General features: G+C 35.7%; 1 pseudogene; it reads right to left on the reverse strand.

Moving 5' to 3' along the window:
• Positions 1-2,522: 2,522 nt before the first annotated feature.
• Positions 2,523-21,770, reverse strand: LOC131026735 (uncharacterized; annotated as a pseudogene).
• Between the last annotated feature and the right edge of the window lie 236 nt (positions 21,771-22,006).

The following is a 22,006-nucleotide window of genomic DNA, read 5'->3' on the forward strand; positions in this document are numbered from 1 at the left end:
TCTAGCATGCAAAGCTGCTTTGGTTGCAGCAATGGCTTTGACTGAATCTCATGTTATTAGCATATCATCTACATAGAGTACTATGAGCAATAGAAAGTCAGATGTTCTCATCATATAAACATTTGGATCAGATTTGTATCGCATGAAATTTTGAGACAGAAGATAAGAATCCATTTTAGCATACCAAGCTCTAGGTGCCTGCTTGAGGCCATAGAGTGACTTCTTGAGTTTGCATACCAATGAGGAATTTTGTACATACCCTTGTGGCTACTCCATATAGATCTCTTCCTTGATATCACCATGAAGAAATACATTCTTCACATCCATGTGATGAATCTCCCACCTTCTTGATGATGCAATTGCAAGAGCCAACCGAATGGAGTCCATTTTTGCCACTGGAGCAAAAGTTTAATCATAGTCAATGCCATGAACTTGTTGAAAGCCTTTGGCTACCAACCTTCCTTTGTATCTTCTTACATGGCCATCTACTGATTTCTTTGTTCTATAGACCCATTTACACCTTACAAGTTTGCGATCAGGTGGAAGTGGAAACAAGTCCCAAGTGTGATTCTCAATCAGAGAATTGTACTCCTCATCCATGGCTGCTTCCCAAAGAGGATTCCCTGTAGCTTCTGGATAAGTCTGAGGATCGAATGCTTGAATCATATAGGCATGCATTGGCATGATGGGATCGATAGCTGAAAGTGCGTGAGGGGCATCATATATATCAGTCAAGCTCCTAGTCCTTTGATTTTTCACATGAGATACTGAATCATCACTAGAAGCCCAATCAAGAACTACATCTAGATCTGCACATGCATGCTCAAGTTCATTTGGATCAGATTCAGATGTATCAGAAATCAGATCTGAATGATTGCATGCATTATCTTTAAGATATGTAAGAGGAGGAAGCAAAGAAGTACGAGAATATGGCTCCTGAGATGCATGCATGGGACTTTCATCAAAGTAGACACCCCTCTCAATTAAGAGTGTTTCTATTGAAAGATCTAACAATTTGTAGCCCTTTACACCATCTGGGTATCCAACAAAGATGCATTCTTTTCTTTGAGGCCCTAAAGCTTTGGTGTTCTCTACAGGAATGCGAGCCCATGCGTGTGATCCAAAAATTCAAAATTGGGTCACTTCCGATTGTATGCCACTCCATGCTTCAAAAGGTGTCTTTCCTGTGACAGATTTGTGACGAGATCTATATTGTATGTATGAAGCACAATTGATTGCTTCAGCCCATAATTTGGAGGGAAGATATCTAGCATGCAACATACAACTAGCCATCTCCTTCAAAGATCGGTTCTTCCTCTCAGGTACCCCATTCTGCTGCGGAGTGTAAGGAATTGTGTTCTATAACTGTATTCCTACTTCATCACAAAGATGTTGAACATCATTGCTGACATACTCCCCCCCATTATCTATGCGGAGGATCTTGATCATTTTGTTTATTGATTCTCCACATGGACTTTGAAAATCTTGAGATTCTCAAACACCTCAGATTTGAATTTGAGAAAATAAATTCATGTGTATCTTGTGCAATCATCAATGAATGTTAGGACATATCTAGCTTTACGCATGGAAGGATCGGGAAATGGACCCATCAAATCACTGTGAACAAACTCTAGAGGGGAGGAGGCTCTCCATGCAATCCCCTTTGGAAATTTTTCTTGTGGATGCTTTCCAAGAGCACAACCTTTACAAACTCCATCAGAAAATTCTATGGTAGGCAAGCCTTTCACTATCCCTTGTCTGCTCAAATGTTGCATGTATCTAAAGTTCAAATGACCAAATCCTTCATGCCAAACTCTACTTTCATCATTTGCATGTGTTAGGAGTAAATTCGAATCTGATTTGGCAATAAAATTAGTGAAAGTGTACAGATGAGATTGATGATTTGCCTTACCAACAACAATTTTGGAGTTGTCTTCAATATCAAATATGTTCACTAAATCTAGAGTGAATTCAACTCTCCTACCAGTGCCAGTGTGTGTCATTTGATACATAGAAAGAAGATTGACATAAAGATTTGGAATGTGTAAGACATTCTCAAAACTTCCAATTCCCATCTCAACCTTCCCTATTCCAATTGCTGCTACAAAAGATCAATCTCCCAAGTGAATAGGTGAACCAGAATATGATTTCAAAGAAGAGAGAACATCTTTTGTGGCTGCCATATGGTGTGAAGCTCCAAAGTCTATGATCCATGCATCTGAAGAAGAATGAATAGCAATCAATGCATGAGCATTGTTTCTTATTTCTGGTGCTTTTTCTTCCTGCTTCTTCTTAGCACCTTCTAGGATAAGGTTACCAAGATTATTTTGTTGAAGTGTTTGTGCCATGAGATCAATGGTCTTCTTCATGCATAATGATTCTAGATGGTAACCATGGTTGCAATAGCTGCACTTTGATTTGCCCTTTTTGTCCTTTTCTTTTGAGCTGGTAGACCCATCTAGAGGTTTGGGATTGCCTTCCTTTCTTGGATATGGTTCCTTCTTCTCTTTGCCTTTGGATTGCTAATTGGATTTGGATTTGTTCTTTCCACTTCCATGCACAACAAGTGCATAAACACTGGAATTTTTCAATGTGCCCATCTTTATGAGCTTATCTTGCTCATGTATCAAGGACTCAACGAAGGCATCAAGTGTGGGCATCTTCCAAGTTGCTCCTATTGCAAGCCTGACTGTGTAAAAAGTGGAGACAAATACAACATATTCTGGACCCAATTTTGACATAATAGCAAGGATTAATTTGCTTTCATCCTTGGATTTGTCGATTCCACATCCTTTCAGCTGAAGTAATAAGGCCTTGAATTTGGTGAAGAAGTCTTGAATGTTATCAAAACTTTTTGGATCTAATGAGTTGAGCTCATTTTCAAGAATGTGATCCCGCATCTCATCTTGCTTTCCAAAAAGAGTCTCCAATGTGGTCCAGACTTCATTTGGACTTTTGCATCCTTCAACATGAAACAACAATTCTGGAGACATGGACAAGCATAAGAGACCATAGGCTTCATCCATCATGTTGAAATATTTGGATTTTTCAACTACAGGATTAGGTTCAATCTCTATTGCCATAACTATTCGATATAAGCCTCTACTTCTGAGCTGAAGCATAATATTTGGCTTCCATTCGAAATAGTTGTATGGAGTGAGAAGAGAAGAGACTGAAAACTCAATTGTTTAAACTCTGATTGATTGTACCTACAAGAAAAAATATTTATTTTCTTTCTTCCTAGCCCTGGTGCTCTGATACCATGTGAAATTTACAGCTATAGCAGTATTGATCTGCAAAAAGAAGAAAAAGATAATTTTGCAGGCAAAGAACATAAAAATACAGAGCATGAACAGAGAAAAATAGAGTGTATATTAATTAAAAGAAAAATACAATAATAAAAGGCATACGAGCATACACCTTGATGTGTTTAGATCCACATTTTGTGGATGTAACTAAGAAACCTGAGTTATACTTATATATTAAATTCGCGTGAATGGAGGAGACCTGAGTTATACTTATATATTAAATTCACGTGAACGGAGGAGATTGAGGCTAACAGTTATTTGACAGATTATGATCCATAATCTATGCAGGTAACTATAAAATAAAGCCAACAGAACTGGAAGAAGTGGAAATTAACCATGCATGGAATCAAATGATTTCTAAACTTAATCGTTGCATTGTTGTGATTAATTTCAAATTGCGTAGGTATCGTTTAATATGTTTTTGATCAATTATTTGTGATCTAAAACATTATTGCCATCCAACATTTGTTCAAGACAATCAATACTTTTCTCTCCTTTGGACAACATGATTGGCTTACTTCTGCAAGTAGTGACATTAAGAAAAAATTATCTCCAGGAAAACTCAAGAGTGAAGTAGCCCAAAGAGAAATAGTGAAGTATGGTCACAAGGGCATTGACTCGTCCATTTGAAAAGAAAAATTAAAAAAAGCACCTCCAGTATATGTAGAATCTACCTCCTCTCCTAATCAGCAAAAGCAAAGAATCTTCACAACATCTGGAGGTAAATTGAATGCAGAGGTCTGGGCTCAGGCTAAGTATGCCTCAATAGATCATCAAGAGACATCATATACCTATAAAACTCCATCTAAAGAAGTTGGTAATCCTGCAAATCCGAGACATTAGTATTTCAATGAAGAGAAAATACATTAGAAAATCTAAGAACAGGCAAAAATGTTTTGGCCAATATTTATATCTTCCCCCACACAGTTTTACAGATTTTGAAATCTTCATTTGATTTTTACGATTTTTAAGCTTAGGTTCTGTTTATCTATTTGGCCTGAATTTGAGAAATAAATTCACCTTGAATCAGTAATTGCCCTTCGCATAAGTTTTTTAACGTAAAAACATTTCACTCAAAAAGAACTTCAAACATGTCTTGATAAGCCATAAGGCAATATGAACTGGTCCTTTCCTGATATAAAAGCGAGAATATTAGTTATAAGAGCTTGATTAAAGTGTTGTTCTTTTTACAAAAAAAGAAAAATGTTGCAATAAAGGAAAGCTAAATCATCTGTTGGTGTAATCCACGTTTTGATGTGGTTGTCCAAAAACTGATGTGGTTCATACTATTTACATCTTGTTGACTGCAAGTTGTAGTGCATGGTTAGTCTGAACTTAATTATTATTGTGGTTAAGTTCGATTGTGAATGCTTAATTTGGATTGTGTCATTATTGGTTGTTTGAATGGATTGTTTACAATATGTAAATATTTTTAAATACCTTAGGAGATCGCATTCTTTCTATGGTGTTGTGAGCTATCTCTGGTTAAGTATAAAGTAGTTTCATGAAGGATTTGTCTATCAAAATATCATTCATTATTGTCATTGTCCTTTGGGATTAAGAGTTAGCATAGATTCTCTAAACCCTCTCCCCTTTTGTCCTTTTTTTCCTATTTGAATTAGTTCAGGAGAAGAAGCATCACATATTGATACATTTGATTTTCATGTTCCAGTTGTAGTTCATAAACATAAATCCTTGTGGATTACCAGCAATCACATCTATACACTAAGTCTATCCACGTATAAAGTCAAGACCTGACTATTGGAACCTTGGATCTATCTCGTTTGATCACATAGTTTAGCATCCGTGAGGTCTTTGTTCAAGAGAGCATAGAATACTTAGTATTTTATTCTATATTGCATGTGGTCATAAAAAACACATCAACGTGCTAGGAGGGCATGGCAATGAATGAACAATTGAATGAATACATGAACAGTTGATGTTGGAGCTTATCAAGTCATATTTTGAACCATTTGCTAACATAATTTGCACAAGAAAAGAAGGTGAAGAACGATGGACTATCAACTAGATTTGCAAAAGAAGACATTCAAAATCTTCCGCAGTTGGACCTAGTTGAATTTTCAAGTTAAATTTGAGATTTGCTAGATCTCTTTTATTTCAAAAAATCCAAAAAAAGTAGAAAAGTTGAAAAGTCCAAAAAAAAAGTGAAAAAACTAGAAAAGCCAAAAAAAAAGTCAAAAACAAATAATTCTAAAAAGAGATTTATCAATGGATGGACCACGTAATCATCAAGATGATGTTCTTCAACAGTTGTGGAACTTGAATTTACGATACATCCATGGAGTTTGTCCAATTTTACATCAAGGAATAATTATAGGATTCATAACACTGGTGGACACGATGAGATGCGTTGTCTAACATTTTTGTCAAGAATGGAATTAGCATTGCAAGGGAAATTTTCCTTTTCAGAAGTATATGAGCCAGTTGAACCCTCAAAAGTAAGCCTCCAATTAGTGAAAGTGAGTTAATCATGAAGTTCAAAGAGATGATCAAGAAAGGTTTGAGCATGGAAAAGGACTTGTGCGTAGAAGCTCCCTTGTTGGTGTTGGATTCACAAGACAACTCACTTGGAGTTCACATGTTCATTGTGTAGAGAGGCTATCTACAAGGCTAGAGTGCAATTGAGTTTGGAAGAATAATCAAAGATGTACACTATAGAAAAGTCATGCAATGCTCACCTTCAACTAATTGACTTAGTATCAAAAGAAGAAGATATTTCTACAACATCCAATAGCAAGGATAGCATAATTGAGCATAACAATTAGTGCAATATAGTTGAGAGAAAATTTGAGTTTGGAAGAATCATCAAAGATGTACACTATAGAAAAGTCGTGGGATGCTCACCTTCAACTAATTAAATTAGTATCAAAAGAAGAAGGTATTACTACAACATCCAATAGTGAGGATAGCACAATTGAGCATAACAATTAGTGCAATACACTTGAGAGCAAATTTACATACCTTATACCAAATAAAGAAGCACACGATAAAATGGAAGATGTTCAAGCCATTAAAGATCAATGTTTCGAACTAGCATTCAAAGAGAAAAGTAAATTGCAAGAAGAGGAATTCCTTAATGAATATACATTCATACTACAAAGGGAGATCCTTGAGAATGAATTGCAAAAAATTTCAAGTATCCTTGGAGAGGAAGACAAACAAATGGACATGTTGAATGAAGAACTAAAAATTATTACAAGTGAGCCCAAGTATGAAGAACAATTTGAGGGGGAGCTCAAAGACATCATCGCTACAATTCTATTCGAAGGGGTGTTGAAAGGTCTCATAGAAGAAGCACAAAAGGGGTCACTACCAATGTTGTCCCAAGATAAATGAGTGGATGCAAGAGGCATGTTCATCGTCAACTTTGACCTCCCGATGCAATTGAAATTCTATAGCACAATTGACCTTCATGATCAAAGCATCACAATTAAGGATGACTTCGCATTTAAAGATATTTAATAAAGCAAGATGGTAGCATGCAATGATCAAGGTTTGGAAACATAGATGCACGAAGCACTACAAATCATGGATAAATTGTTGTAAATAGTAAGTGACTTAGAAGATTGTCATGTTTCACTATCACTTGATGTTTCATTAATCAAAGAAGAAAGTGATTCCAATGTACTTCAAGAGAAAGCGACCCTTGATAAATTTTTGACTGTGCAACAAGAAGAGGAAGCAAACCTTGGTGAACATTGATTCATACAGCAAAGGGAAGAAATTACTAGCATCCTTGAAGGAGAACAAATGGATATGCAAAAGAAGAATGAGCAATTCGAAGGGGTGCTAACCACTTGATATTGTATACCAAGAACAAATTGGGAGAATTTTTGAAGATCAACTTATCAAGGAAACTCTCATTTTTTAAGATATGCCCATAGAGCTACGCAATGATGCATGGTTTATGTAATAAAGTGAACCTATTGTTACCATGGAGGCCTCATATGAACAGTGATTTGAGGTGCGTTTGTGTCCGTTGGTATGAATTCAAGAAGAACTAATAAGTGAAAAGTTCCACGTTAACGATTTTAAATTTCCAATTGAGTTTGATTTTGGCCACCATAGGATCACTAATGAGGAAAATTTTGATTTACATGTGTTGAATGCCCAAGGAATGATAAATCACCAATGTTGGCCATCTGAGGTTGTTGAGAATTGATTTTCATACGACACATTGAGCAGCAATGGACAAGGATCTGTTGACATGTTTTTTATGACTACATCTAACACAAAATAAATTTGCCTAACGGTCACTTCACTCTCTCTTGATCAAAGTACGATTGCATGCTAAGATTGCAAGAAGTTCAAACAATCAACTCCAAGGTTCCTTTATGCTATGAACGTGACTCAGTTGGCAGATGTGATCAAGCTGGTATTCCAAGGGGCCTTACGTTTGGATCAGTCTTTCTCTTCTTCACGGTGGTTGGAACCCCATCATCAGATATAGCGATTATGTGATTCTTTTGCTTCGAATGAACTAAAATGGACTGAAAAATAAAGGGGAAAGGGTTAGAGGATCTACGCCTACTCCTAAGGGCAATGATATCAATGAATAGTGCTTTGGTGAACAACTTCCAAATAAACAAAGCTTTGCTTCGCCAAGATAAACTACAACTTTGCAAGAACCGGTACAATCTTCTAGGGATGCTAGAGGATTTCAAACTAAGAGTGCATTTGAAGACCCAAAACAATGCAATCCAAATGACTATCCATAATCGAACTTAGCACAAATTTAGGGGTTCAAGCTAACTTTACACAGCATCTTATAATCAACAAAATGCCAAAAGTATGAACCATGGAAATTCATCAAACACCATCATATTTTCCATTGAAATTAAAGCACTATACTACTTCTACTCTAAGTGAGGAAGGTGAAACCATGCAAGCTTTGAAAAAATAACTTAAGCGGACACCATCAAAGAACAATGTTTCACTGTTATTATCTCAAAACTTATCGCAACAATTTCATACAAGTCTCCCTCCTCTTACAAATGAGGGGGTCTCCCCTTTATATAGGCTTCTGGCCTTGGCTACATGCAAACCCTAATTAGTGTTTTTCCCTAAAAGATTCTCCACTCAAGATGCAATAAGGTGGGAATCAGCATTTAACACCCATTAAGCCCATACACAGTTAATTCCAAATAGCCAAAAATAGCATCCATTTGTGCATTAAATGCACCCCATTACATAAAATTGACCCAAAATACAACAAACATTCCCATGCAAGAAATAAATGCCCATCATCCCCCCATGCGACGCTACATGCGACAGGAATTTATCATAAATCATTAATATGGCGGTTGCATGCAAAAATATTCTTCATGCACTTAACATGCATTGACCGGGCCGCCACTAAGTCAAAAAAAATTTGTAATAAGTGCACCACCATGAAGCCATAAATGAACCATCATCTCCTGGACATGATAGCCACATACAAAAGGAATTTGTCGTTAATTCAATATGCGTTGGTCTGGCTGCCACTTGGTGTTGGCAATTGACACTCTACTGGTTAGGTTTCATTATGTTGTCATTGATGGCAACATGTTTTTGGGTTTAGGCTTCATATGGTATACCGACAGGCACTTCATAGACTCTACACCGGCACCGGCGGGTTAGAAGATCTCTTTGGTCACCGATAATGTAGGCTGACATGGTATGGTAAAGGATATCGGTATTGGAGGCTGACACATCTTGAATCCGGCATCGGCAACTTGTTGAATGCTTATTCATTTATGTTATAAGGCCGACGTGTATTATATAATTACATATATCCTTGTAATCCGACATAAGGCATAAATTTGTATAGGGTATATAGGGGAGATTGATTAGATCACTTTTGATATAGGATATGCATAGATAGAAAAATGAATAGATGGATAAGGTTATGGATGTAATGTAATGCGAAATATATCAGAGAGACTATGTATGTGAGGAATTCATTGTAAGGATTATTCTAGTACTGAGGTTTTAGGTTTTAACTAGAATAGACAAAGCTTAAACCGGAACTGTATTTTGGCATAGGAGATGCTATACTAAGAAATTCACTATTCTCTGGATTGTTGTCTGGATCATTATGTAGTCAGTGAGACTCCTTTTGTGATGAGCAGTGTGCTCTAGGCTGTAAGCCTTCCTGCAAGTGCAGGCCCATCATATATTGTAATATCTCTTCATATGGCCAATGAATTGATATTGTGGGTCACAAATCCCACTGTGGTTTTTCCTCATTGAGGTTTTCCATGTATAAATCTGCATGTTATGGTTCTCATTTATGTGTTTGGCTTATTGGTTGCATTACTTCTTTCAATTCTATTTATACTGGTATACCGATTGGTGTATGTATGTTTTATTAAGGCTAAAAACTTTTATTCCGGTATAACACTGATTCACCACCCTCCTCTTAGTGTTATTGGTTTCCAACAATTGGTATCAGAGCCTTGTGCCTTGGAGGAATTTTAACATCTTGAGGAAGATCTTGAAATCGGAATCACTGAATATGGCTTTGGAGAAACAGCTTGAGATGGCACTTGAAGATTATGATGCTGCAAGATTGAAGAAGTTAAAGCTACAAGATGAGTTGAATTCTGCGAAAGAATTTATTCTTGTCCTACAAGTGAGACTTTCATATGTTCAAGCTAGGAGGAAGGAACTTTTGCAAAATCAAGATGATGAAGATGCACTTAAGGAACGATGTCAGAAATTGAGTCAGGAGAACATGGTTATGAAGAATGAAATGCAAACTATGACTATGAGGTTATCCAAGGATATTGAAGACAGAAAAATAAATAAAAAATAAATAAAATAAAATAAAAATAAAAATCTTGTTGTATCTCTGAAGAACAAATTTGAAGAATGTGGTAGGTTGACTCATGAAAATGAGATATTAATGTCTAATTTGGTACAATCCTAGAGCAATGAGCAAGAGCTTCAGAGACAAATGATAGTACTAAGAGATGATTTACTTGTTGCAAGTGAGTACAAAGAAAAATTCAAGATCAGCTCAGCACAACTTGATGAGTAACTGAAGAGATAGAGGTAGATTGGAGATTCCAGTGGACTTGGATTTGAGCAAGGATAGAGTTCTGGTACTGCTAATGAATATCAAAACCATAAGACACTGATAAGGCAATTCAATGCTTATAAATTCAATGGTAGATGTTTCGTTTGCACTAAATTTGGTCACATGGCAAGGCAATGTAGAAACAGAGCAAATCAGAACCCTAATTCTGCTCCCGGTAAATGTTCTAAATGCAATAAAATTGGTCATAAGACAGAATATTGCAGAATGAATGTAAAATGCTATGCTTGTGGAAAATCTGGACATATGGCTAATCAGTACAGGTCAAGAAATTTCACCGGTTTTAGCAAGGCAATTCAAAAGAACAATGTTACATGTTATGCATGCAATGAAGTTGAACATATTGCAAAGTTATGTAGAAGCAAAAATCCATCGGTTGGCAATGGAGGATCAAATGATAAAGGCAAAGAGAAGGTTAATGAAATTCGACAAGATCTTATTCAAAGATGGGTTAGAAATACTAAAGAGAAATCATTAGATGGGAATGTCCCGGTTACCTATCCAGCAGAAGAGGTTGCTCCTGCATCGGCAGTGAGCTCATCCAGTAACTAAGGCAGGTGCCTTAGGGGTAGGCAAATTTCATGGAAGATGATGCATATGCCCGTGGAGGAGATTCTAGAAGATGTTCCAAATATTGGAAAGGATTCTCCAGCATTGATATGTTCAAAGTGAGATCTGGTATCATTCACTGACAATCATTTATGTCAACAGAAAATTAGGGTTTTCTCGATGGATAAAAGGTCAATTACACTTCATTATTAATCACCCAGCATTCAAAGCGATTCAGAGAAACTTAGTGCAATTAGAAGCTATTCAGAGGTGATCAGATTTCATCTTTAATGATCACACTGACATCTGGAAGGATTTGATAAGAGGTTTTCACCGGCGGAGTTCTTAAGGTATTTTTCTTGAATCATGGAATTGGGATCATCTTCTGCTCCTATTTTTGTTGCAAATCCATCTATAGTAGAAATTAAGGGCCGCCCCAAGCCAATTTTCAAGCCGTATCCACATGTGCCTACCAAGGAAGATTCAGTTGGAGCATTTTCTTGCGTCTAAGAGGGAGTGGTACATGTAGAAGATATTAGGGCCTATATTCATTGTCATATAGAGGACTTAGGCACTTCGGAAGTCACTATGGTTTCCTGCGTGAAGTCGTGGCTAGTGAAAAATCTTAAATCCTGCTTCAGCGCCACTGTAATTCTCAAACTCATGTGAGATTCATTGCTTATGAGCCAAAGTGTGGAAAAAATGTGAAAAGAAAGGTATTATTAAAAGAAAGAAAAGATGATAAAGAAAAGAGAAAAATCAAGAAAAGAAAAAATGAAGTGAAAAGAAAGAAATATCAAAGTACTTGACTTTGGGAGTGTGGACATCTCTGCAGGTACTAAAATAAAATTTACCAGAAGTAGAGCAATCTCCAAGAGAATACAACGATAACCTTTTCGGAGCTATGGACAGTCGTGGGCATCAAGACTCTATCTAGGATGATTTCAAAGTATGGAAAACTCATGTAGCTCGTCATAGTGGATTCTATGAGTCACATTTGTCTTGTGAGAAGGAATGAACTCATTTGCACAAACCTAGGTAATCATAGATTAAGTGCCTTGATCCAATTTGGGACTTCTTCCTTTTTTAGTATACTTCCTAGCTACTTAATAGGTTGGGTTGAGTTTTTCGAAGGTTCTAGGTATGGATTGGGTCTTTATTTTTGAAATGTTCAAGAACATTTATTTGAGGTGGTGCTAAAAGTGACATTTTCACACATCTCCCCATTGAAAATGGGGACCCCCTATTTTTTTCTTGTGGGTTAGTTATTTTGCTTAGTTTGCTTAGCTTGATGGTAGTTTCTTTAGTCGTTAACCTTTTGCTTGTGAGAAGATACAGTGCCTTGCCATCAGGATGTGATCAAGTCAACATTTCCATGTCTTGGACTAAGACGAGCAAACAACCTTCAACTTCCTTTTGTCAAAGTCCTTACGTATTGGATAGGAGTAGAGAGCTTCATTGAGAGGTGATTCACAATGCAACCCATAAGCTAAGTCGTGAGATAAGTTTTATGGATGATGAAAAACTCTCAAGCAAGTAGAGTGCTTCAAGGACTAGATGAGGAAGAGAAGAATAGATCAAGACCTAGGTAGATGAAGTATGGATGTCAAAAAATTGCAAGTATGGAGGAAAATGAAATTTTCCTTGAAGTCAAGAAATCCACGGCTTGAGTGCTCAAATTCCTTGACTACAAGAAATCCATGACTTGGAAGTCTTGAGGGCTAGGTCAAGTAAGAGCTCCATTATGAATTTTATCCATCAAACTAGGTGAGAGCTGAAATGAACGAATCTATCCATGACTTCATGATCAAATGCAAAAGATTCACCCATCACTCCCCAAAATCCAAGACTTGAAGGGAAGAGTGTGTTTTGTCCTTGAGTACTCAAATTCCTTGACCTCAAGGAATCCACAACTTAAGCGAAGTTGTGTGATGATCAATCTGGTTAGGCGATATTCATAAGTTTGGTGATGCTTAAAATTCTTTCAACAAGGAGAAATTACCTCCAATCAATCTTGCAAAAACTTCCTTTGCTTGGCAAAACCAATCAATTGAACAAAAGGTGATCTTGAGGGAAGTAGGCTATGAGTGCTCAAATTCCTTGACCTCAAGTAATCCGCACCCCGGATAAATTTAAATCTCGTGTACAACTCTTGGAGACCTTTCCAACAAGTTAAACGGCTCATAATTTCGAGTCCCGTGTAGAAAGTTATGCCTAGTTAAAGTTTGGGCAAATTTTATATAGTTTTTTTAAAAATTTCATAGTTTTAGATTTTATTATGTAATAAACAAATGTGACTGTTGGACTTCGATTCTCAAGGGGTTTTTGTGACCCTTGGAATCTCATGAACTTCTATATGTTGGATTTTCGAATGGAATAGATTACTTTTTGGCTTGCTTCAATTCTATGCTTTCTGGTTCTTGTAAACAGAATTTACAATACCGCAGGTTCTCACTCAGATATTGTCATCCAAATCCATAATTCGGATCAGTTATGATGAATGGAAATTGAACCTTTTGCATTTAAAGTGCTTATGATGATGAGAATAGGAAGGAGCTGATGCGATCAATTTACTTCACAAATTAAAGGGACAAAATCAGGCGATTTGTCATGAGTGCTCAGCTTCCTTGATTCCAAGGAATCCACGACTTGATGGACTTAAGACTGAGGTGAAGTGAAAGTTGCACTATCAAGTTCGTCCATAAAGATTACCAAATTTACAAAGAAAGTGTTTTTAATGAGGAAGGCAAGAAGAGTTGAAGCGATCAGCAAAATCAATGAATTGGAGAGTAAGATGAACAATTTATCTATAAGTGCTCAAATTCCTTGACCCCAAGGAATCCACGACTTGGAAGTCTTGAAGAGGGTGAATGCTCAAATTCCTTGACCCAAGATAGATGAAGCATAATAACCTCTTTAACTAATCGCACCACTTCATGATAATCGCACCTCTTGATGGTTAGTTAATTCATCGTTTGACATAATCCCTTTGATGGTTCTAATGTTTATTCATTTAACTTCAACTTACATGCAACTGTCGCTTTCCCTTATATTGACAACTCACTGCCTTAATAGCGGCAGCTCTATGTGTTCCTCACAGCACTCTCACACTTAATAGGAAACATAAACTTAATAAATCCTTTAATTATCAGAAATCGGGGACCACAAATAATTTGGCACAAGGAAGTAGTCAAACTTTCGATAATAGTTTCACAAGAGATAATGAAGACCCACGGTATTATAAAGTTATCGATCCTTCATCTTCGAAACATTAGAAAATGAATTAAGCTTGGCCTTTTAATCTTCTACGCTACTCATAGTGACATCTTCAAATGTTATCTCGGCAGATAATATTTGTTTTCAATGCAACCTTTCATATTCTTATAATCGTTGCGTCCAGTATTGAAACATTCATTTGGTATGTAGTCGGCCAGCATTGAGAATTAAATCTCTTCCTATTCATTTGTTCGGATTTGGGGACATGATAATTTCTCTATTACCTGTATTCATTCATTCTTTACTTATATGTTTCTTACAATGAACTTGCAAAAAATACCCAAAATGTTAATTGAGAATTGCAGCTTTCATGAATCGTTGTAGGTATTCTACCAACAAAATACTCTAGTGCTTCCTAGATTCTTGGCATCATGTTTACAAATTGAAATGAGATTTCTGTATCATAACCTAATTATGTGTGATTTGATCTGTGTTCTTCAAGAAGAGACTGAATCCTGCTACAATAACCTCATCCTGGTATGGTACAATAAATTCCTACTACAGAGATTTGATCCAACTGAAGGACAAAAGGATCCATCCAGTTGCAGTGCATTTTACCAACAGATGATTTGATTTGTCATTCAAAAGCATTACAATGCCATAGCATGCTTGTTAGATGCTAAAGTTGCAGGTAAAATAAAAAGGATGAGAGAAATAAGAATTGCAAGCTTTGCATTTGAATTCCAAAAGGATAATCTTAAAGAAAAGCAGAGTGACAAAGAACGAGAAGAAAATCATCTAACAAATATATTTTCTCCACAAAACAGATGTACTTTTGTCATTTATAAAAGTTCCCATTGTAATTCCTCAATTTTTGTCCAAAACTGATTTGAGAAATATCAAAGACTTTGTTTTGTACTTCTCTTCCTTCGCAGAGCTAAAAAGAAAAAAACAAAGTGAGGAAAAGAAATCAAAAACTTAAAATTTGAGCTCTAGTCCACACAAAAGGGGAGTTTTCTTAATAACATACACAAGTAGGGGAAAACATTTGGTAAAATAACAATAGGTGGAGTACATAAGATTTAACGCTCAAATTTTGGGGTACACCTGAGTCCCCAGTAATCTTTGCACACAAAATTGACATCTGATCCATAATTCAAGTGCAGTTTCTTTTGGCCTGGGCCTTCCTTTCAAGGACTTCTCTTCATTGGTTCAAGAATGATATGCTCTAAAACTAATTCTTAAAACAAGTTAAACATTTACTACAATTTAACTTTGTTATTGGAAGCATATTGACAAGCGTTTGATGAGATCCTTCGACTAGATTTGATTGATAAGCATTCTATAATATCATATTATGGTTACCACGTTCAATAAGTTTGCTAAATTCAGGGGGAAGAAAAAGTTCAGAAGTTGTGTGATGCATATGCTGTTGAAAAGACAGCATGGTGATTATATTCCACTTCTCATAAAGGTAAAGGGGGCACAGTTCTGGTTTTGTCTGATCAGCTCCTCATTTATTAGATGACGAAAAGTATCCTATTGATTGATGCTTCTAGACGGCATAATGCTGATTAAAAGTGTGAGTTTTTCTCAGTATATACACATGAACAATTATGAATTAGGGTGAAAAAATTATGGATAATTCCTTGCCTTTTGGAAAACTCCTTACATGGAAAAAGTGATGTCATTCAACTCTTCTGTGACATCACTCTCCATTTCATGGAAAAAGATTTAACAGAAACGGTTATCTCTAGGTTGAGTAGCTATTGAAAAGGATGTTGACTCTTTGCTTTAAGTTTTATCTATAATATAGAGATTATTGATTTACAGTTTACTCACATTTTGGGGGAGTATATTTCTCAAAGATCTCATTTCTATGTAATTATCTTGTAATATACAAAGTAGCATAAGATCCATGGATCAAAAAAACAAAATTATCTATGCTATATGTTAAAACTTTTAAAACTTTTAAGAAGCTTGCTTGAGTTAATTTCCATAATGTAAGTTTTCCAAGTAAAAGCAATAAAAATTTTATGCATGCCAAAGCTTTACAAAAACAACATTCTCAATGAAATTTATTTTTGCACAAAACTGTGCTAAATTACAAGTATGCATACTACAGCTTTGCTATCTCCAGTCTGTGCAGCCTGCTTTATTTATTATTATCACAAGCTATTTAGAAGGAATATATAGCAGGAAAATTGAATAATTGATAATAGAAGCAACCTGATTAATTACATAGAAGCAACTTACAAAATAGTAGTTGCAGACTGTATACTTAAATTATATTTTAAGGTAGCAAACTCTATTGGAGTGTTATTGTTGAGCATTTATATTGGGATGAGGTCCTCCGTTTGTGACCTCACCAATTCATAACTCTGAGTCAAAAACGTTACCCCTCTTTAAAAAAAGTCATGTCCTAAGCTACTTACAGGAAAATCCAATGTAATGTCAGTATAAACTCCAACTCCATCGTCATTATAAAAATGACATCATTTTTCATCTAGTACTCAATTACTATTTCAAATTTGAAGGGAAACTTCAAAGCTTTCCAAGGATGAAATAATTTAAGTCAGAACCACTGTTCATTGAGCTCCGAGCAATGTGATATAGTCATTAACAAGGTCTGGATAATTTTGAAATTAAGTTATAAATGAAATGGGAAAGAAACAGTTAAATTGAAAAGATGATTCTATGCCAATCTACCAATCATAAGTAACAAAAATCAATGATGTAAAATTAGAAGCTAACACCCAGAAAACAGTCTCACAAAATACAACATATTAAAATTGATCATTTGAAATTCTTTGAATCATCAACTGCATACAGAAAAATAAAAAATAATGTTACTATCAGTTTATGCCAATAGTGATAACAGATGAGAAGAACAGTAGATTTCATTTGACTAACCCTAGCCATATTAAAATTTGCAAATCTTGAAAATGCTTTGGTAAGAACTTCATCATTGACTTCATTGCCAAGATCTCCACAAAATAAGCGAAAATCATCTACAAAACAAAATCAAAGAGCAATTGTGAGTGTCGAGAAAACCTAAGATACATGAAATTAAACTTATGGAGAAATATGAAAGCAACTCAGAGTTCTAATGTTATCAAATGTCTGCCAATATACCAATTTGCAAGGACACCCCCATAGAAACTCAGAAAGAACATAGAAATTCTACTTCATTATTATATTTCTTGTTCTACGTAAGCAACTATTCTTGTCATACAAATTTATCAAAACAAACTCATCAGAGGGACTTTATTGATATGTCTCTGAAGTGTTTGGAAAAGATAAGGTATTTGAATCCTCTTACTTGAATAACAGCAGAATCATTCGCCAGAATGGAGAAATGGTATAACATAGACAGTTTACATTGTAACTTTATGCTATGAGGATGTCTTATGAGAGTCTTTTCCTAAATAGTCTAGGACGTGGATCCTTCAATGGTCAACCACATGTTCAAAATTCTTTTCTCTTTGTTCCACTTCTATTAAAGTTAAGATGCATGTAACTTGTGAAGACTTTATCATACCTTTTAAAAATAATATTTTTTTTGTCCTAAATGATTATTCAAATATGTTCAGATAGAGGCAGCTTAAAATGTAGTGCAGATCCATTCCGGGAACGAGATAAGTTACCAGGATACAGGTACAGATCATAGAAGCATTCCATTGATGCAGGATGGAAAAATGTAAAATGGAATTTAATTACTTGGCTGTCAAACAGGAAAACTCTGCAAAAATTTCAATAACAAAAGACAAATTTAATAGTCATAAAAATAAATTAAAAAAAAAAAAAATTATTTTATGTCAAATATAATTGCATAGAGATTACAACGAAGCATAATACATTAAAAAAAACCAAGGAAAAAAGGATTTCTAAAATACAATTATTTTACTTTTACCTGGGAGGGTTTATGTAAAAAATTATATGATCGGTCCTGAAATAGAAAGGCAAGTGTTATCATAATCTAATAGAGGCCTACTGTTGTAGGGGCGACCCAATGTTTTATCGCATTCAAACTTTTCAAGTTTAAGTCTGAAAAGATTAATTGTTAAGTTAAAATTTTGAACACTAATGAGGATTTCTCTTTTAAATTTTTAATCCTAAATCTTAAAATGAGGCAAAAAAGGAAAGGTATACATAAAAAATGTCACACCCACTTTTTGGAAAGCTCAGGAAACAATATAACAAATGAGGCAGGTGGTGATTACTCGGCGTTAATCACGCGTTTTTGGAGTGTAACAGATACACATTTGGTACAGATATGAGCATGAATACAGATACACATTCACAAATATGGCAGTTTTTTAGAGGCTTCAGGAGACAATGGGATACAGTCTAATGAAATTGCAATTGTAGGATAGCTAAACAAAAATATTGTGAGGTAAAAAAGCCAAATTTTGAGAATGAGATGACAAGATAATGAGTCTTAAGAATCAAAATCATTAACACAACTTAAAATATTCAAGGCAAACGTGAAAAAAGGCTAGAAAGATACAGTAGTCGCACATTTAAAAAGTCATAACCAGAATTTCTACAAATGTTAAAAAATTTAAATCAGAATTGCAATTTAAAGCCCGAAAATATCAGCCAAATTTTTTACAATTGCAAGTTAATGTCAAAGAAATATCTACAGTTGAAAAAATGATAGACGTGAAAAATATACTTTCTGGCCAATTTGCAAGTGTTGGATCTTCCCATGTTTGACCTGCAGCTTTCCGTGGAATTGCTTTCTTTTTTAGTTTCTACCTTTTGTTCATTTTCACTACTTGCAAGAGCAGCCTTTACACTTTCTAGAGCCTCAGCTGTTATAGTTTGAGCATCCTTCTGGAATAAGTGTTGAGCCTGCCAAAATATGAATAGATAAAAACTTAAACAGCAAATTACTTTATAACGACATTTCAGTAGGTATTATCAAAATAGATGAGGCGCAATCATATGTCTTGAAAGCAACAAACATTTTTAATCACAAAGTATAGTTACTTGAAGACAAAAATTTCCAGTACACTTGAGATTTTACAATTCTATTTTTTTAAAATCGCCAGGAAATAGCTTTAAATGATTCCCATTTGACAAATCAAAGCATAATTACATCATGTCCGCTTTCCTGTCCCAAAAGACAATAACAGCACTTTGTTTACAAGAACAAATTTGACCAATTAAATTTTCCTCCTATTAATTCAATGTTTATTTAGAACATCTAAAATGATGTTTAAAACAACATTCTTCCTTCCCCACAAAGAAAAGGAAAGAATATGATTGCAAATGATATGTAACTATATCTTGTAATTATTAGATCTTTCGAAATAGTAAACACACCTGTTGTTGCTGGGGAAGTGAGTAAATTCCACCTACAGCTGCTGGTGCCTGATATAAAGATGAGTATTGATACTGAGATGCTTGAATTGAGGGTGGCTGTTGCAACTGTGGAGCTAATGTATACTTCTGAACTTGAGGCTGATATTGTGCCATCACACACTGCTGCTGCTGAGGGTATTGTTGTTCTGATTGCTGTTGTTGCAGATGTTCCGGCTGCTGCTGAAGATGAAAGGGGAGTGGAAAATATGGAGAACCAGATGTTGCTGTCGCAGACACAGAAGGAACATTGGAAGGTCCAGGTGGGTATGCTCCACTTGAATATGTGAACTGTGATGAAGATGAACCTGAAACTGAAGGCACAGGTAGTGACGGTGCCAATGCTGGCCCTGCCCCATTGCCCAACCATTGCATATGAGGTGCTGTTGAAGCGGGAGGAGTGGATACCTGAGGCTGCAACTGAGCATTAGAAGATATAATAGGTGAAGGCCTCGCAGGTAGATAATTGCTTGTCACAACTGATGCAGCAGGAGCTGCCGGAGACCTTGATGACTGTTGAGCTGGAGTTATACTTTGTACCGTAATCTCATTTGATGTTGATTCAGCAGGAGCTGCCGGAGACCTTGATGACTGTTGAGCTGGAGTTATACTTTGTACCGTAATCTCATTTGATGTTGATGCAGCAGTAAGTATATTTGCCTGTAGAAGAAAAGGCCATTTCAGTTGTTATTATCCTAGGAAAATTTCTAAAACAGGGTCCTTTGCACATTCCATACAGATTCAAAAGCCAAAAGTTGGCAGAACATGTTCATAAAGATATGATTCAATGAATAATACAGTGCTGATGAATCCCCTTATTGACCCAAAAGAATGAGTAAATTAGCATTGTTGCATCGGAAAATCAGAAATAAGATACAATGGAAATTAAACTTACCGGCAAAGAAAAGACACAATGTGCATCACCTAAATGCGAATCAAACAGGAAAATTGCCACAACATCAGATTGGAGAAGATAACATTCGCTCTAGGCAACAAGATACGGTATAACAAGTTACAAATCATAACCAACATGGCAGACGATATTTTAAGAATTCAAACAATGGGAAAGAGCTATGATACAAAAGGTCAATGGCAATGCAAAAGGGATAGCCTATGACAACCCCAAAAGAATAACTCAAGAACACGTGGAAGTCAGGAATAAAGGACCTTGTATGTGAATGAACTGAAATTGCAACTTATATTCCAAAAACAGATGCTGATCCTCTCATTATAAACTTGAACAGAGATATTTTGTTAGACCAGCCCATAAGAGTTGTTATTCAACCCTGGGTCAACCTATAGCTTTCATGTTAAATGCCTAATTGATCATTGGTGCCATAGAGCATTATCTATATATAGTCCACGAGGTTTTCTTACTTTTCCTTTTATAAATATGATCATACCCTCTCTCCGTTCTGCTTCTGTCATTGTATAATAATACAAACAACCCATTGCATAAGTACATTTCTTAACGTTCCCCTTGTTCAACAATCAGCAGTTTTTTTCCATTTTAAAATAAAACGGCTGTTTAACAATTTTGCTCATGAACGAAGTGATAGATGGATCGTTAACAGTCTTTGTTGACTGCGGGAAGTAATGGGTTCAATTCTCCAGCTTTTTGCCACTAAAAAAAAAACATTGCAAACCAGCGAAAGGTTAAACAGGACTTTGCATCAGATCGATGAATTGTCTGCACACAAATTTCTTGGGAATGCAAAATACAGGAGAAACACAATTTCGGAAGAAAAGAAAGAGGGAAATGAGTTTTGATTCCCTGAATTAAATCTAGCTAAAAGCAAGACTGCACCTTGACACTAAACCCTAATCAAAAAAATAGCCATAGGCTTCTAGAGACTCGAAGCTTCAGCAACTTGCAAAAATTATAAAATCAACGAAAGGCAAAAATAAATCGCCTACAGCACCCAGTTGAATGCATATCAAAGATTCAAATCCATGTTTCGAGCCACTGCTTCTAGACATAGACGACTAAAAAAATTTGTACAATCACTCGTATACTGGGAAGCAATTCAACTCTCTAAATGATAAACTGAGAAATTATCATTCTGAACCAAAAAATCAACGTGGGTAACATGTTTTCGAAGAATTATATAACAAAAATTCAGGGCTGCTGAAGTATTGTTGTTTGCTTGACTTGGCGAGGGCGGAGAATCAGAAACCAGTTCTTTCATTTCCTGTTCAAATCTCTCGAGCTCGCTTACCAGATTCACCATTTTCTATATGTTTTTTAAAAAGTCGGGTTGAATCAACCGGAGGAAAAAGCAGTTGATCAGCTATTGGGTCGTGTAGAGTGGGCCCGAAAAAAAGAGCAATTCATTTGCATTTTTGTGGTTAGCACAAGGATATACCTAGGTGTAATTGGTTTCTCTAACATAAATGAGAGTTCTTTAATCTGTATTGGTATGATTAGTAGAACGATAAGTTCACTTTGAGACTCTAAGAGGAACAC

This window comes from Cryptomeria japonica, chromosome 10 (genome assembly GCF_030272615.1).
Source record: "Cryptomeria japonica chromosome 10, Sugi_1.0, whole genome shotgun sequence".
Classification (NCBI taxonomy): Eukaryota; Viridiplantae; Streptophyta; class Pinopsida; order Cupressales; family Cupressaceae; genus Cryptomeria; species Cryptomeria japonica.